This window comes from Microcebus murinus, chromosome 7 (genome assembly GCF_040939455.1).
Source record: "Microcebus murinus isolate Inina chromosome 7, M.murinus_Inina_mat1.0, whole genome shotgun sequence".
Classification (NCBI taxonomy): Eukaryota; Metazoa; Chordata; class Mammalia; order Primates; family Cheirogaleidae; genus Microcebus; species Microcebus murinus.
Window position 1 is genome coordinate 12597711 of NC_134110.1, and position 19565 is coordinate 12617275.

Consider the following 19565-nt stretch of genomic DNA (forward strand, 5'->3'; position numbering starts at 1 on the left):
AGTCTTACATGAGGCCAGGTTTGAGAGCAACTAACTCAGAGGAGTGACCCTTCTTAGGGATGGGAGGTCTTTAGAGATGAGGAACCTCCGGTTTCCCGAGTGGGCCCCTCCTCCTTCTGCAGCAATATGGCTCGCTTGCTTATTTCTCTTCCTTTTTGGCATTATCAGTTCCAGTTGTGAAAGGCAGGAAAACTGGAGTCATTGTTTCTCTCTCTTTTTCATGATTTATGATTCAGAAGCAAGACAGGGGCAGGAGGTTGGAAAGTGATGCTTGCTGCTGTGGTTGTTATTCTTTTTTTTTTTTTTTTTTTTTTTTTTTTGAGACATGCTTTTCTGAGAAATCTTGAAGCCTTGAAGCCACTGGCAGGGCTGTCGTTCCCAAGGCCTTTCACTTACATAATGGACATCTACACAGTCACATTCCGGGAGCATATGGGGAGGGGAGAGATTCTGCTTGTCCTCAGTTGTTCTCAAATTACATGATAAAGTAGATATTTGGGATCCTTTAAACCAGAGGGAGTTACCGAGCCCACTTGCAAAATCCATAACATGCTAGCAGGGCTTATCTAGCCGCCTGCACAGAACAGCCAATGAACTCAGCACCGCCCTTAACCCCCACACAGGCAAGCTGATCGCCCTCCAAATAGTTTGCCTAGTTGGAAAATGAAGGCTTCTCTGTGGCTTGAGGTCCAGTTCATTTTTTTTTTTTAATTGTTACAATCTTTTTACGGCCCTTGAGGTCTAGGTTAGGCTTTTGTTTGGGGTAGTTTTCGTATCCTATGGAGACTATTTAATCTTGAGCGCTGAGTTAATACTGTTCACTTAGGTCTTGGGGGAACACTGCCTGAAGTCCGCACCGGGCACGCAGAATTCAGACCTGGCTTTGCAAACTCCTCCGTGGGTTCGCACAAGAAACAGACCAGAGGCAGCACATTGTATCACTCAAATGTCTGCTCAGTTACACTTCCCTTCCAAAGGTAAGCACCATTACTCTTCAACTTTTTAGAGGCGAGCCCCAGTGAGGGCCCGTGTGCGTCCACACCAGCGATGCCATACCCGTTCCAAGCAGGCGTGCGCATTAAGGGAGAACGTGTCCTCCCACATTCCAGCCGCCCCCCCCCCTGGCTGCCAGCCGCGGACTCTGCGCACAGACGGTCCCTGTCACCCCGAGAGCGAGCGAGCGTACCTGTCCTGTTCCGGCCTTGCGGAACGCAGCGGCTCGCAAGGGCGCCGCCGGCCCGCGAGGCGCGGCGCGGAGGGGAGCCAGGGCCGCGCGCGCCGTCCCGCAGGTGCGGCCCCACCTGCCGCCCGATTGGCCGCGCTGGCGGCGCGGGCGGCGGGCGCGCGGATGATGGATGGCCTGTCGGCCGCCCCGGCCGGGCAGCGGGGGGCCGCGGGTGTAAACACCCGCGCCCCAGCCCAGCGGAGAGAGCCAGATGCCCGTACAAAAAGGACGGGGCTTGGAATGTTTGCATTTTGAAGATTAGTTTCTATTATATCTCTGTGGGAGAAAGGAAAACGCGCTATGGGAAAGAGAAGGGCACAATTTCGGGACTGCTGTTTGAAGAATCATTTCGCCATCCAGAACAATCCTCAAGCCTCCTCTACCCCAGATTGCAAACAGTTTAGAAGTCCTGTTTGTCATTTATGTGAACGGTGCCCTACCACTATCTGAGAAACAATGCGAAATAAGACCTGAGCAGTTGCATTCCCTTATCGCAGGCAATATTAAAACCATTGAAAATAGGTTAAAACAGGGAAAGGGATAGATTTTAGATATCCTCTATAGGAATAAAAATATAAGACAATTGGATATTAAATGCTAAGAAAACTTTTTTTCCAAAGAGAAAAAAAAAAAACCAGAAGGATGTGTTTTAGATACATATTTTGCACATTAAAATGTGCAACATTTTATTTTTATCTAGCTTTTATGTATTTAAAAGTCACGAGCAATTTGAATAATACTGTTTTGTTTGTCCTTGCAGAAAGATGACAGCGCATTGTTCCAGGCAGTTCGATTTAAGAGGTGTCCTTATAAAAGCTCATTAGGTTGAGGGTAGGGACTGAAGCAGACAGACCGATAGCAGGAGGAAATATGTCGTGAGCCACCTTAGAAATGGGGCTGGGAGAGAGCTATTGTATCATCAGGCTCCTCTTTGGCAACTGAAGGACAGGTCCATTCGCTGACAGCGTTTCTCCTGCGCCAGCCGCCACGCTGGAGATAATGCATCTCCTATCGAGGAGTGAGTCAGTCCTGCCTGTGAGCTGATTCATTTACTTCTGAGAGCGGAAGAGTTTAGAGAAAACAGTTGGATGTTTTCTTATGAGGAAAATGTTACTCTGTTTAATCGTGCTTTTGCATTCCGCCATCCCCCTGTGCTCTTCCCACCACCACCACTAAGGAAGTGAAAGCCATGTTTAAAATAGCAATAAATGAGATGGAAACCTGTCACCGGTGTCACAAAGGTGTATTTTATCCAACTGTGGTTGAAAAGTGAAGGGGAGGGAGGGAGAAAGCTTAAGTGCATGTATTTCTCTTTCAAATACCATATTAGCATAATGGCAAATTTAGAAAAAAAGAAATTTGTAAAAGGAACCTCATAATCCCATCAGGTTAAGGCAGCATATAGCAAAAAAAAAAAAAAAAAAAAGAAAAAGAAAAACCAAAAACAAAAATGCACACAGAAATCCAATCCATGCATATTTCTTGCTAGAATTGTTTTTATGTATGCTTAAATACTTATAAAAGAGAACATTTGAATCCTGTGGCTTTTTATATGGCATTATGTCAGAGATGCTTTTTAATATTATTAGAGAATATTCAAATTAATCAATTTTAATAACAGCATAATCTTTCATTGAGTGTATATATAATTTGCTTAACTGTTTCCCCAATGTTGGATATTTAGGTTGCTTCTAGGTTTCACTAAACTAAATAATGCAGTAAGGAACATCTTGAGGCAAAATGTTTATGTTTTAAATGATGCATTTCAAAGAGTTTTTTTTTAATGGAAAAAAGGGCCATGCTTCATGCACATTTTGATTGTTTTTACAATAGTTTCCAATCTACTTTACAAAAAAATGTAGCATTCTATCCTGCCAATAAGAAGATTTTGTATCACTTTTTTTCCCCCAGATTTATTGTGGTGAAATTGACAAACAAAAATAGTATATATTCAAGGTGTACAATATGATGTTTTATATATGCATAGATTGCGAAATAAATCACATATTTTAAAGTATGTTCAGAGTTGTGAATATTGGTAAAAATACTTGATAAGGTAGCAGGTAGATATTATTTCTTTGTGGGTTTTTTTGGTTATTAATAAAGTCTTTTTGTTCCTTTTTTTAAATTGTTTTTTTCCTCTCTTTTGAATAGTTGGTCCCTCTTTTATTATTGAAGTAGCTCTGAAGGCAACATATAAAAATAAAATATAACATTTTCACAAATTAATCTTTCGTGGTGTTAATTTTGAACTAACCCTGATGAAAATTGTCATAATATGCACAATAAGAAGTCCCCAACAAATTGGGCTAAATTGCAGTTTGACACGATCTTTTGAAATTTTGGTTTCCAGCAAGCTTCTGCTTTCCCTCTGTGGTGGCACATAAAATGATACTGTCATCTGTGAAATTACCCCGGAAACTTAAGATATCCTTATAGCAAATCATATTCTCTCATTAGGAAACTCAGAATTGTTGATCCCTTGTGTTAGCTTTCTTTCTAGTCTGAAAATGTGTGTTGTTTTCTTAAGCTGTGATGTGGTCATTTAAAAATGCCTTCCTGCGTTCCGGCACCTTCCACAAGTGCGCCAGTGCCCAGTAAATAAAGTAGCAGCCCATGTCCCTTTTAGCAAAAGCTATATATCTGTTCAGACTTGTAATTTGCTCCGTTTATATCCTTTGCCCTTGAACTCTGGTTATTAACGCAATGTTTCTCCAAATGATGCCATATAACTCTGCTCTGAGCACATTCACGGTGACACCACGCAAACATTCTAAGGGCCAGGGCCAGCTGAGGAAGGGAAAAAATGACGGCTGAATCGTGGAAGTTGTAGTGCATTACTCAAGAGGGAACGGCTGTAAAACTATGACTGTTAATATTCAAATTGCGACACGGCCAGAGCCAGACTTTGACTGCTAATATTCTGAGGTCTGCTTGGAAAGCAATTTAGCAAAGTAGCTTTGATTAAAAAAGAAACAGCCAGAACACTTCTCCCAAGAAAGGAACTAAAAACCTATCAAAGCATTGGAGGCAGGTGTCCTAATTATACATCTTAAAAAATTATTTGTACTAGGTTTGGGCGTGGGCAGATTTTGTTCAGTTATAAAATGCAGATTGTATGTGTAGGGGAACTATAGACCAAATTCAATTGTCCAAATTGTAATTAAATATAACAAATTTTGTTATAAATTGTTTGTAGCATATATAAGACAATTAGGCATTGTCTGGGCTTAATACTGTGGCATTTAAAATAAAAATTGAATAATTAATATTCTGTGAAATTTTGGACCAGGAGTAAGACCAGTCTCCCTTTAGAATGTCTGTGAAGGAATCCGCTGATTAACCAAATTAATAATTTAGGTAAGATCGCAGAGGCTCTGTGCAACTTACTTTGCAACGGAAATTGTTCTCCCACATTTTAGAAAAGGGCATTTACAAAAAAATCTCTTTCTTTTGAAATGAGAAAGTCATACATTTGGAATAATAGGCCCAAGAAAGAGTATGTGCATGCTAGGCTATTTCAAAATGTATTTGCTTCAAAATAATGTTTTTTAAAAGGTAGTTCTCTCAAAGATCTTTATTTTAATAGATTTACAGTGAAGTGGCTTTAAGTCAATTTTTTTTTTTTTTTTGCATTTTACATGCAAAAAAAGCAAATTCTTCATGGCAATGAGATTTAAAGTGTACACCTCCTTCCCCAAATCCTAGGCTATGCAAAATGCAGTTCACACAAAAATAATGTTGACCGGAATGAGAAAATAATATACCATCAAATATCGAATTTCATGCTGAAACATAAGCTACTGTAAAACCTCTGGACACATGTCTGTATTCTGAGTACACTATGTGCCTTTCGAAAGAAGTAAAGAAAAGAAACATTTATAACTACTCTAATTGATTACACTATTATTTTTTAACCACACAAAAAACATGGTTTGAGTAGATTTGCATGTGCAAGCACACATGACTATTGCCAATAGAAAATAAATAAGCCATAGGCACCCAAGAACGTCAAACACACATTTTAAAATGTTAGCTGTTCCCATGTGTGTATTATTTCCAGAGGAAAATAAATTCTAGGTTTCAAGTAAGATGTATTAAGAATACTTCGGAAAAGCCTTTTCATGAATACGGGGCTACCTATTTTGTTTTTATTCTCTCTTTAATCAACTATACCAAAATTAAAGGAGTTTTTTTTCACCTTGAATCAGTGAGAGTGATCTCAAGAGCTTAATTAAGGACACTTGGGTAAGGAAGATAAAAATATAGATAAGGGAATTTTAAAAATTCTGAGAATGCTAGGATCTCATACTTGCTAGGTGAGCAGATCATGAGGCAGACAAATTGACTACATCATCCCCATATAAGGAACACCTGAAGAATGCCCTCAAAGTGTTTACTAAATTATATTCATTAATGGATGCAATTGAATGTTTATTGTTGTACACCATCTGATTGAAATATAACAAAATTATGGGTTTTATCATATTAAGTGATTGTAATTAGATCTTGTGTTATGGTTTCTGATCCCTAAAACCACATATGTTCCTTTTTATATATTTCATTCACAAAATTATGATCCCCTGGATAGTAAAAACTAAGTTTGGAGAACTTAGCTCCTATATTCTCTGCTAAATAATTGTTAAAATGCATGAGACCAAAACTGTGTGTGGTGTTACATGTACATCTTTTACAACTGGGAAGGGGAATTATATATTATTTGGTAGAGTGTGTGTTTTATTCTTGATAGAATCAAAGCATTGCTTATTAGTAATTCTGAATGCCTTGAACTTTAATGACTGTCCACAGATTAAATTTGGGATTCTGTACTTTGGTCTTCTAAATAAAATACATTTATATTCTTTGCAGATTATATGTGGTATAATTATACCAATCATAGTCTCAAACATTTCATACAAATGTTGCAGAGAATATCTATCCCTGTTTCTGTCCCTGACCCCATGTCACTGTCACTTTTCCTAAAGGCAACTAATTCCAACATTTCTGTTGTATTCTTTGAGAATTCACTTCCTTATCTTCACATAACATGCTAGTCGTCCTCCTCTTCTCCTGAGTATTCGTATTATTGTAGTTTTAGGAATTATCTATTGACTTTCCACCGAAGGAGATGAATGAAGATTTCTCCCATTACTATCCCTGATTATAACTATACCATTCTTATTTTCTGATGACAGTGATAATGTAATTTAATTGATATTCAGTGCATATTATCACTAATAAATCTTACTGAGGGTTGTGTTAGGGAGTAAATGATTAAATTTTTTGCTCAGTTTCTGTTTTCCCTGGTGTTAACAATTGATCTGCTTCTAACCATCACCCACTCCCCTTCACTTAGCTTTCTAGGTAGTTACCAATAGGTCATCACTAAACTGTCTGCCAATATCTGAATTCCTCTCAAGACATTCATTCATATATTTCAGTTGCTCGATCAAGATTTTTTTGGGAAAATCCTTCCCGAGACTTCTCATCTACTTTTCTCTAGACCTCGGCATGGCTGCCATTCTGAGTTCTGCCTTCTCAATTCTCCTGTTGTGAGGCACTTCAGCTGTCTCCTGTCTTGGGTCTTCTATTTTCTGAATGCTTTATCTTTTTCTTTCCTGGTTTAGTCTCTCATGCATGTGGAGCTCATCCTCCAGTGGCTGGCTATCGAAAGCCAGCGGGGGAGATTTTGCAGTCTGGAAACGTTTTGATTTACACACACAGCTTACTCATGGTCTAGCTTGGACTAGAACTCTAGGGTAAAAACTCTGCATATTGTAAGTATTTCTCCATTTTAGTGTTCCTGCTGAAAATCTGAATCTATACTAATTCTGATGCTTTTAGTGTCATTTTTCTCCTTATCTGAAAGTTTTTATGATTTACTTTTTCATTAAGATACATGCTAGTGAAAGTCAACTTTTGTCCATTTTTCTAGGGATTTAGGAGGCTCCTTTAACATGGCAACACATGTTCATAAGTTCCAGTAAGTTTCCTGGATTGATTATTTGATAATTACCTACCTTGTGTTTTCTGAACTTCTGTTGAGTTTTACATTTCTAATATAGCTTTTAAACATTTCTATTAGTTTTTTTTTTTAATTTTTGTTTCCATTTTTACAGCACTTTTACAGTTTTAGGTTGCAATGTCTTCTCTTGTCTCCCTGAAAATATTAACGGTAGTTATTTGACATTTCTTGTTCTTGAATATTCTCCTTTTATGTAGTATTTCTTTTCTGATTATTTGTTTTAGTCTCCAGTTTTTATGTTAAAAGCTTTGTTAAAAGCTTATGTTAAAATGTCAGGTGATCTTTGGACGTCTGCTTATATCTAAAAGAGAAGAATTAAAAGAGTGATTGGGAGCTCTGGGTAAATGGGTGGAGCTTATACTTTATTTCAGGGCCAGATCTAGTGAAGTCATCTCATTGATGAACCCCAGTATTATGTTGTTATACTGATTTCCCAGAGAAGATTCTGGAGGTAAACTCCCAGTGCTCAGTGCTCTCTTTCCCAATGAAAGAAGATATTTGTGTATCTCAGAATCTTCTCTACAATAGGTATGTGATCCCCTGTCTTTTTTTGGGGGGGGGCAGAGTCTCACTCTGTTGTCCGGGCTAGAGTGCCATGGCGTCAGCCTAGCTCACAACAACCTCAAACTCCTGGGCTCAAGCAATCCTTCTGCCTCAGCCTCCTGAGTAGCTGGGACTACAAGCATGTGCCACCAGGCCTGGCTAATTTTTTCTATATATATTTTTAGTTGGCCAATTAATTTCTTTCTACTTTTAGTAGAGACGGGGTCTTGCTCTTGCTCAGGCTGGTTTCGAACTCCTGACATTGAGCGATCCACCCGCCTTGGCCTACCAGAGAGCTAGGATTACAGGCCTGAGCCACTGCGCCTGGCCCCCTATCTTGAGTTTTCAACAGCACAGATAAAACAGGCACCCTCTATTATCTCTCCAGAGAATAATTTTTCCATGTTCTATCAGGTGAGTGAGGGTGGTTGCACTGCAGCTCCAAGAACAAAAGGAGACCTGGAGCTCAACTGCTTTTTACATGACTTTCACTCTAACTTCTTTACTGTCACTCTTCCCCTTTAGTCTGCACTTCCAGGGGTAGCTGGCACCATTGGCTCTCCTTGGATTCCCCATGGTGAGTTTAGGATTCAGTGTTCTCAGATCCGCCAAATCAGTTACTTTTGTTTTCCAGCTTTATGTTTTTTGTTAGCTTGTTTTTGTTTTTGCCTTCTCTCTGGGGTTTTTCTGTTTCTTGTGAATTATGCCCTAAATACAAAATAAAAGAAAAAACCTTTAATTTTATTTTAGTAGTTTTCAGATGGCAATGATGTTAGATGTATGTGCTCAATCCATAGTCTTTATCCAGAAGCCAGTTGTATCTATTTCTTGTGGTTAGGATAATTTGTTAAAATGGAAAAAGAAGACATATTCCTCAAAAAAAGAGTTTATTTCATTTGTGATTATAAAGCATTTTGAAATTTATTAAAAATTTTTGTTAGAAATACTGAAGTGCTATAATTTAAAGTGTTCCACCTTTCTAGATGCTAATTTTGCATACCAAATGTCCTGGTGCTTTCTTAAGATTACCTCAATATTTACATTGCTTAAGCACTATTTTCAAAGTAACATATTATTAATTATTTCAGCAATTGATTGTTCCCAGTATTAGTGGAGACTGGTTAACTAAAGTGCTGGTTAACATAGTTCAAAACCAAATATTCTTTCAAGATTATTCCTTTAGGTAATCTCATACAATTCTCTGCCTATCCAAATATACAGCAAGCACTATGTTTTCAATTTATTTTATGGTAGGATGGTTCTCAAAACATATCATTAGTGATTCCTCAAAAAAAAAAAAAAAAAAACCAAATATTCATCAAGAAAACCTAATGGTGTCTGTTTTGTGGTCCAGAGCTTGTATTCTCCACTACAGCTTCATGAAACCTGCTCAGTGGATTACAAAGGATGTCTACTGCAATTGCTGCAGCAATGTGTTCAGCTACTGTTACAGCTCTTGACCGGGGAAAGAACAGAGGGGCACACGAAGAACTGGAGAACACCCTTTATTCCTCTGGCAGGCTCAGCACACCTAGTGTTACAGCTCTCTTCCCGGCTTCTGATTTGCTTCCCCGCCTTCCTTGTTCTCCTCCTGCTTTTATACCCTTGGTAGGGCTCAGAAAGTGTCCAATCAACTACAAGCTTTAACATCCAATCAGCATCAAGCTTTAACATCCAATCAACAACAGTGGGATTCAAAAATTACCCAATCATGATCATGCAAGCAGCGGTGTTGGAAACAGGCAGTGGCATGTGGGCCCAGGGGCATTCCAGCAGCGGGCCCTGGTGGCATGCAGGCCCGGAGGCTCTCTGCAGCAGGGCCGGCCCAGCAGCGTGCCCTCCAACTGGCCACGCACAGCGCTGGTGCGCAGAAATGCAGAGCAACAGGGAGGTTACAAGCGGCCGGCCCGTCCCAGCGCCAGACATTTTCTGTGTCACAATCAACTGGACAAAATGATGAAGATTCTTGTGATTAAGCAGTCAAGATTGGTCAATAGTAACTGGCCGATCCTCTTGCAAGACAACGCTTGAACACATATAGCACCAACAGCACTGCTCAAATTATAGAGACTGGACTTGGAAACTCTCTGTCATTCACCGTATTCACCAGACCTTGCACCAACTGACTACCACTTCTTCTACGCTTTGGACCGCTTCTTGCAAGGAAAAATATTCAATTCTCAATAAGCTGTGGAAAACACCCATCATGATTTCACCACCACTCGCTCTCCAGGCTTCTCCGATGCTGGTATAAGCAAGCTACTGTTAAGATGGCAAAACTGTGTAGGTAGTTTAGGCACACACTTTGATTGATTCTAATGCTTCTTGTTTGAGATATGATAAACTACAATTTTTATTCAAAATAGGACATTTCGTATTTAATGGTCTAATCTAAAGGCAGCCTGTAGCCAGAATGAATGATGCAAAATTGAGTTCTGCATTAGCCAACAAGGCAAAAGGTACAACACATTAAAGATTAATTTCTATTATGATATTATTGAAGAGTGAAAATTAAAATAGGAAAAAAGATTATAGAAAAATTGTATTTAACAATGTAAGATTTAATCAAAGCAAGTTATTTCAAATTCAACTTATGTATACAAACTCTAATAAACTGAGTGCTAGGTCTTAAATATACTTACATAAAACATTAAAATCTGCTAAGCAGTATTGAAATATTGAGGGAATTATTCTTCTGAATATATGATTCTTTGCATTTTATTTGAGCAAAGTTTCTACTTTAACAGGGATTTATTAAATTAACCTCAATAAATTCTAATTAACAAGAAAACTGGTAGATATCTAAGAATGCTCCATAATATCATTGCTCTCAGAATTGTACATGGTGGAGTAAAAATTGGAGTGGATATAAAATAAGATTTAAAAAATATTACCAAGTTTAATATCATTCTCATAAGCTTCACAAGTCCAGGGCAATATATTTCAGGCTGTGAAGGTCAATACCAAATGACAGATTGAAATACTGTACGTGACTTGCAAAAGTCATTTTTGGGCAAGCTGTTTCTCAAGACTTAAATTAAAGCATACCTTGCATGAGACCTTTTTTTTAGAAAAAAACAAAAAAAAAAACCAAAGTGGATTGTGGCCTCATTTTCCAAAGAATATCACTTTTATCCATGGTTGTCAAATAGATATTACCATTGTGAGAATGAGCTTGATGGCATGCAGCAAATACTGATTAAGTGCTGGCCCTGTTCCTTGAAGAAATGATTTTTTCTTATCATTGGAAATTAAATGCCAAAGGTTTTTCTCACAATTTAAAACTTCTTTCTGAGGTTCAAATTGAGAGAGGGAGCATGTCTTGGTGTTGTTTATCAACAAAAGATTTGAGCCAGACACAGTTGGGTCCAAATCCCATGTCTGCTACTCACTAGCAAGCTACTTAACCTGTTCTGTGGGAACCAGTTACCTCCCATGTGACGTGGAGATAACTGGTGTTTGTCAGAATTAAACCAGGCATGTATCACAGTGGCCAATTCAGAAGGAGTAATCTGGGAGCCATTGGTGCTATGGATGATTTTGTCATTGGTCCCATGTATCTATTACTACTATTATCATTAACTTTTTCTACCAACTGTCATTGGTCTTGTATACTAATAACATCAGAGATGAAGATCCTGAAATGACGTGTTTTGTCACCAAGTCAAATTGGTTTTCTATGTACAGTTCTCTAGCATTTTGCCCATTGATAATGGGCACTTCCAAAGTATGCAAATCTCACTGCTATGAGGTCTGTCTGGATAAATCTGATTTAGAGTTGAGACCTAAGTTGGTTAACTCTGTTTCCCCTGTTTGTGTTTATAGGGCCTCCTGTCATTGCTGCTGAGGAGAAGCCACTTATGCATGTTGGTGAAGACCTATCTGGCCGTCGTAGCTCATAAAGGCTGTCCCCTGGTACTGTCAGGGTCCTTGTCACATGTCATGTCATGGAGGGAGTCATAAGGGAATAGATGGGCTAAATCCAATCAGTCAGCCCTGCCTATTTCAGCCCTAGTTCTTCAGGCCAGGCCTGCCCTTATGACGAACAAAGTAGAGGGAAATTTTGGTCACACTTTATTAAATTCTTCTTCACTTTATTAGTTTTCAGAATAAAAAAAAATTGCTCCTTACCTGTATCCAAAAGTGATTAATGAGGTTTCTTTTTATTAAGGTTTTCTTTTGTTAAGACCACTATGAACTCATAGACTTTTATATATTGATGTTTTTAATCCAATTATCAGTCACTTAAGAAAAAAAAGAAAACCACTTTTTATCACTGATTATAGCACATACATAAAAATGCATAATACAAATGTACAGCTTAATGAACTGGAAGGCACGTGCCCTTGTGTACAACTTTCTCAACTGCCCCAGATATCTGCCACAGGTCTCTTGCTGCCTAAGAGTAACCTGGGGTTCCATTTCATTGCATTCATGTAGAAAGCAAAGCTAAATATTTTTGGCCTTTAAATCTTCAGGTCCAGATATTTGAGTGTGTCTTCATGGTGCGAACAGCTCAGGGAGTGGAGGTGACGGACGTGGAGGAGCAGCACTGTGTCCACACTGGCGCTGGGCAGGCAGTCCACACCGCGGAGGGAGCGGGAGGTGGCAAGGGAGGCTGAGCCCGCCACGGGCCAGGCGTGGGGACCAGCCTTCCCTCTCCTCCCACTTTCTGGAGACGATTCCAATGTTCAAATATCCTCCTTATTTACTCAGTAATGGTGATAGTAGATAACAGTTTTAAAGGAGCCTTCGTTGGAAAATTAAAATGTGGACATTTAACTGTGTTTCAATCACTAATTGTTTTGTTTTTTCCTTGTTGTCATTACTGGCTCTACATGTTGGAGATTGACTAAACCTGCGTTTATTGCTTGCCGGCTAGCTGGCACATGCCACATGCAGAGCTAGGCCTCCCAAGTTCAGGAGACAGCCCCGGGAACTCTTGGTCAACCCCATGAGGGTGAGGCAGTCAATTCCTTTGCTCTCCTCTGGGCCCCAGTGCCAACACTGTGGCACACAGTAGCTGTGACAAAGAAGAATGTTTTGAATGCCTCAACAAACTGACCTATGTCACATTCTTACACTTCTCTGATCACTGTTTGGTATCAATTAACCCATCTGCTAAACTAAAGTTTCCTAAAGAAAAGAAAGAAAGAAAGAAAGAAAGAAAGAAAGAAAGAAAGAAAGAAAGAAAGAAAGAAAGAAAGAAAGGAAGGAAGGAAGGAAGGAAGGAAGGAAGGAAGGAAGGAAGGAAGGAAGGAAGGAAGGAAGGAAGAAAGAAAGAAAGAAAGAAAGAAAGAAAGAAAGAAAGAAAGAAAGAAAGAAAGAAATCAAGAAAGAAAGAAAGAAAGAAAGGAGGGAAGGAGGGAAGGAGGGAGGGAGGGAGGGAGAGAGGGAGGAAGGAAGGAGAGAGAGAGAAGAGAAGAGAAAGAAAGAAAGAAAGAAAGAAAGAAAGAAAGAAAGAAAGAAAGAAAGAAAGAAAGAAAGAAAGAAAGAAAGAAAGAAAGAAAGAAAGAAAGAAAGAAAGAAAGAAAGAAAGAAAATATTAAAGGTTACATTTAGGGGCAAACGAGAAAAGAAGGACAGGGAAGGGAAGAGTCACCTTCCTTACCAGCTTTTGGGCTTGGCAAGTCATTTAATATCATCAAAGAGAACCCACTGACCTTACACTTCTGAACACATCGCCTCTGAGGGTTGAGACATATGTAGAAACATCTGGGCAGCTGTCAATGCCAGACATCATTAACCCTTTACCTGACAGCAGCATGCTCTTGGAGTCCATGCTGTACTTCTCTTCCATCTTCCCCTCCATGCCCTGTCCAACACAAACTCCCTCTCCCCAACACATGCGCGCGCACACACACACACACACACACACACACACACACACACACACACACACACAACTGAGAGGAATTATAGCAAATATGCCAGACAAATGGTATTTATTATTTTTAATAGGTCAAATTCTTCAAACCTTGCATTGTGTCCCATGCTCTGCCACATGCCAATCTCTTCTACGCTTCTAAGGCATGGAGCCTTAGCTCAAGTTGCCCGAAGGAGCTCTCTTGCATTCAGATTTGGGCAAGGCTGTCTATACATATAAAATCTTTTTACCTGAACTGATTAAAATTAAACTGGTTACTTATGTACCCAAATAAATTAAATAATCAAAATTTCTTCGTGTCTTAAGATGTGTGTTCCTCCTCCCCTAATAAACCTGTATTTGCTTTTAAAAAATTTACTGTACAGAAATATTTATAATGATTTGAGGCAGATCACTAATATTCTAGTATATAAAGTGTTCTTATGAATCAATAAGAAATCCCATTGAAGAATGGACAAAACATGAATAGTGAATTCACAGGGAAAAAAAGACAATAAATGTATGAAACACTAGTTGTTAGACAAAAGCAAGTGAGGAATTATCTATTATTCCCTCAGCTCTTGCAAATAATTAGCAAAATATTGATAAACAAGTGTTGGCAAGGATACACAATCATATATAAGTTGGTGAGAAGTTTTATATTATCAAATGTAAATTGGTTCACCAACTCCACTTTTAAAAAATTCATTCTGAAGGACTATTACCATGGGTACAGAAAGATTTATACATGAGTATTGTCAAGGCAGACTTGTTCATAACAGGGAAACACTGGAAATAGCCTCGATGTCTATCAAGTGGGCAAATGGTTCCATAAATCTTGGTATATCTGTGCCACAGGACTCCAGGCATCCCGTAAAAAAAAAATGCTTGGCATAGAAAGACATGTCAAGTAAAAAAAATGCAATAAGCAATATTTGTGTGTTTGTAGTAGAAGAGCATATATGTATAAATGTGTATGCAAATTTACCAAAAGGTGACTTGAAGTGTGCATATTGAATTGCAGAAAGTTAATATTTTCCTGGGAACGGATGAATGGGGCTGGGAAGTAGAGGAGGAATTGGGGAAAGGTGAAAGGAGACTCTTGCATATATGTTATTCTTACTCTTTATCTTTTAAAAATAGAATATAGTTAGGTATTATATAATTAAATGACAAAAGAAAAGAACCAAGTGATATCAGTTCAACATAATAAATCTTCACAGTCATTTTATTTTTTAAAGATTTCTAGTAGTTCTTCATGTATTCCAGATAGTGACACTTGGTTGAATATAGTACATTCTTCCAAACTGGCCCTTGTGATTTGTCCTATGGTATCTTTTCTTAACCAGAATTGTGTAATCCTTAACTCATCAATGTGATGGTCTTCCAAGGTTTCTGTTTACATCTATTTCAAGATTATAAAAATATTATCCAAAATTTTATTCTAGTATTTTTGTGGTTTCAAATATAGTCATGCACCACTTAAGGTCAGGGGTACATTCTGAGAAACTCGTCCTTAAGTGATTTTATCATTGTCTGAACACCCTAGAGTGTGCTTACCCAAACCTAGGTGACATAGCCTACACATCCACACTATGAAGTATATAGCCTATGGCTCCTAGGCTACACACCTGCACAGTGTGTTACTGTACTGAATAGTGTAGGTAACTGTAACACAGTGTTAAGTATATTGTGTATCTAAACATATCTAAACATATAAAAGATACAGTAAAAATATGGCATGATAATTATACGGAACCACTGTCTTATATATTGTCCATCCTTGACTAAAGTATGTTTATGCATGTATCTCTATGGTATACCTGGCATATTTTTCTGTGCTATGAAGTAGAGGTTCAGCTTGATTTTTTCAATATTTGGGGCCTTGCTCTGTTGCCCAGGCTGGAGTGCAGTGGTACAATTATAGCTTACTATGGTGTCAAACTCTTGGGTTCAAGTGATCATCCTGCCTTAGCCTCTTGAGTAGCTAGGACTAAAGGTGTGTGCCATCATACCAAGATAATTAAAAAAAAAATTTTTAGAGATGGGGTCTCACTATGTTGCCCAGTCTGGCCTTGAACTCCTGACCTCAAGAAATCCTCCTGCCTCAGTCTCCCAAAGTGTTGGGGTTATAGGAGTGAGCTTAACTTGATTTTTTAAACTAAAGGGTTAATCAGTCATTCAATTCAAAATTTAATTGTTTTTCCTTTTCCCAATAATTTAAAACACACATCTTATCATAAATCCATCATCTATACATAGGTCTGTTTCTGTATTTTCTCTTCCATTGATATTTTTTGACTTTGTAAGTACCACAGAGCTTTAATTATTATAAGCTTACAGTATGTTTTGCAATCTAATGTTAATACAATAGGATCGCATTAATGGTCTTCTTCTATAAACTTTCTTAACTGAATTTGCATGTTTTCTTAAAGTGAACTTGTCAAGTACCATTAAATACCCTATTGAAATTCTGCTTCAAATTGTATCTAATTTATAGATATATTTTAAAAATTGATATCTTTATAATATTGAATTTTTCTCTCTGACATGCATCTTTCCTTTCCACTTAACTAGGTATTCTTTTATGTTATCTGCTAACGATCTATTTTATTGTTTCGCTCACATAGGTGTTATTTCTAATTAATGTTATTCCTAGGTATAATGTTTTATTTCAATTACAAATGGCCTCTTTTAATTCCATTATGTTTTCTAATCGGTTATTCTTATCTTAAGAAAGCATACTGCTTTTATAATATTGATCTTATATCTGGCCTCCATCTTATGAACTGTATTATTCTCATCACTGGTTTTTCCATAGTTTTTTTTCAAAAGGATAGATAAATAATCAGAGTGTTTCTAAATTATGACCCTTCTGTCTTTTTCATTTTAATATTTATTTCTTACATCTTTTTGTCATGTTATTACATTAACCAGAATCTCTAATACAATGATAAATTCCAGTATGATAGTCAACTCCGCTCTCTTTTTTTGAAAGTTTTGATGGGAATGATTCTAATATTCCAGCATTAAGTATGATATGAACTATACATTTATAGTAGATACCATTTTTCAGGTTGAGGCATCTGTTTCTATATTAATTTATGTTGTGTTGTTGTCATCATGTATTTGTTTTCCATTTAAATCACGAATGTCATTTATACAGACATAACATAATATGTTGGTTCAGAGAGTAAGGTTTGAGTTAGAATCCTGCATATCTTACAAGTCTCCATCACTTAACTTTTCTCTGTCTCCATTATTCATCTGAAAAGTGGAGGAAATAATAGGATTTACTCTGCTAGGTTATTTTTAAAATTAAATAAGCTCATGAATGCTAAAGAGCCCAATATAGTGTTAGGTATGTAGTGTTCAACAAGAATTATTATCATCATTATTATTACTACTATTATAAACATTTTCATTTAATTTTCACCTTTGTTAATGTAGTGACTTATAAAAATACATTTCCTGACTTTGCATAATTTTATATCTCTGGAACAAACCCCATTTAACCATGATTAATCCATTGCTGGATTGTATTAGCTAATATTTACATCTGTTGATAGGAGATATTTTGGCTTACAGCTTTCTTTCTCTGTAAATGAATGAGTTTGCCAATTTTAGTATCAAGATTATATTAGCATCATCTAATAAATTCATCTCTTTTTGTGTCCTAGAGCATTTTCCATAGCATCGTTCCTTATGTAAAGTTTCTATAGAACTCAGTCTCAAAAGTATAGGGTCATTTTTAGGGACAGATATCTGATAAGCTTTTAGGTTTCTCCAGTCATTATTGGTGTATTCAGGTTTTCCTGGTCTTGATAGGAGCTTGATACTTTATGTTTTTCTAGAAAATAATCAATTTTTTCTATGATTTATATTTTTGGCAAAAAGGAGTACATAGTATTCTCATATAATTATTTAAAAATATCCTCCAAGTCTATGGGATCTTCTTTTTGCTTATTTTAATGCCATTTTGCTGTTTTATTTTGTAGGTCTCTATATTTATTCTTGCTTGGACATGACAGATGTTTATCTATTTTCTTGGTCTCTGCTGAGACTAGTGTTTGAATGTGTTGCCATCTATTTTATTTTTAATTCAATATAATTTGTTTTTAACATTATTGGTTCATTCCTTCTACTTCCTCAGTATGAGTTTAAAGTTGTTGTTTATAGTTATTGCATAGTATGCTTGGACAATATACATTTAAACCTTCCTGTATTCCCGTGTTTCATCATTTCTCCAATTCACTCATTAGTGATTTTTGAACATTTATGCAATTAGTGTGAATTGTGAATCTACTAAAGGTGTATTAAAATTGTTTCCCAAGAATGATTCCAGGCACTGGAGTTACAAATTGCTACCTTCCAGTAACTAACAACGTGGTAGGCAGGTGAACTTTAGAAAGGAAAGACGCATGTAAGCAAACAAGAAAGCAAGCCAGTAGGAAAGGAAGGAAGGGAGGGAAGGAGGGAGGGAGAGAAGAACAAAGGAAAAAGAACAAAAACTTATGGTAGGGTAAAATAGAGATAGACTATTAACGATAAGGTGCTATGAAATGACAAATCTGTAACTGAAGGACAATAATAATTGCTCTTCTTACCTCGAAGGATTGTAATAAGAAATGAATGACTTAATGTATGTATGAGAAAGCATTTTGAAAAACTGTTCAGAAAGATTAAGTACAATAGGTCAGGTGGGTGAGATAAATCTTAAATTCCCACATGCAATCAAGAATGGTGCCATTCTCAATGTCAGCTTCATCTCTAATTGTGTCACATACTTTTAAAAATGCCATCCAGGAAGTTCTTACTTAATTGTACTTGGTGTTTCTTCTGTGTTACTCTTCCTCTACTGAGTGCTATGTTTTAGAATATTTCTCTCTGCAATAACACATGGAATATTTCTGTTTGAAGTGCAACTGCCTAGTTACTGGCTTCTTCAAGTAACTCTCTTCAAGCCAACACCTAACTAGGTTGTGCTCAGTCTTCTTTTCCTGACAGTACCACTGAAGGAGGGTCACAATGGTGACATCAGTAACTTTGGCCCAAGTGGCCGTAAGTCTCATTCAAAGGTACGTGATCTCCCTGGAGGCATTTTCAGGATTTGGGGGATGTGTGATTTTCAGCCTGTCCCCGATCATTCTGTTTCCGAGACGTGCATTCAAGGGCACCCACTTCTCTCTGCCTCTTTTCATAAGTCTCTCACCACCTCACCATGTATTATTTGATATTTGGGGGACATAGCTATAAAGTGGTAGTATAGTACAGACTTTAGATCACATTTTCAGGGAACCTACCAATCAAGATTTCCAACACGTTAAAGCAAATTTTATTTTAACCTGCAATCTTATTTCCCAGGACCACCTAGGACATTTGGTGCTTTGTACCGTTACTTCATTCGGAGACAGCATTTCTTCAGTATGGTCTGCAATTGTTCTGAGACTGAATTACCGGAGTGTATAGGACAGGTACTGTTGCCTGTATAGCCACTCTTTCCTTCCTCCTTTTTTGAAAGAATCACTTCCTTCTTGTAGAGGCAGACATACCACTGCAAGCATCTTGTGATTCCAGTAAGTGCTGCCAGTCAGATAAACTGCTACTTTGTCTCTAGGAGCAAAACTCTAATCCAGGTTGGGCCAATCAGAATACTTCACTTCTTTTGCCAAAACAATTGGTTCAAAGAGTTGTAGTAGGCAGACCTGTGGCCTCCCAAAGATGTTTCACATCCTGATCCTCAGAAACTCTGAATAGGTTGTTGCTTAGGTGAGTGCGAAAATAATTGTGGTTTTAGCATTGTTGAGATTTGCCATTTGATATTAGAATACATTCTTAAATAAATGTGGTTATGTTACACATAATTTTAATGTGCATTTCTCGCTTTATGTTTTTTTGACTACAAA

At 37.6% G+C, this 19565-nt stretch overlaps 1 long non-coding RNA gene across 1 annotated transcript; it reads left to right on the forward strand.

The window, feature by feature from the left end:
* The first annotated feature begins 698 nt into the window (after positions 1–698).
* On the forward strand, positions 699–12589 carry LOC142871902 (uncharacterized). The gene is made up of 3 exons (XR_012920085.1): positions 699–977; positions 11619–11708; positions 12272–12589. It is a non-coding gene; the product is annotated as an uncharacterized LOC142871902 (long non-coding RNA).
* Positions 12590–19565: the final 6976 nt, after the last annotated feature.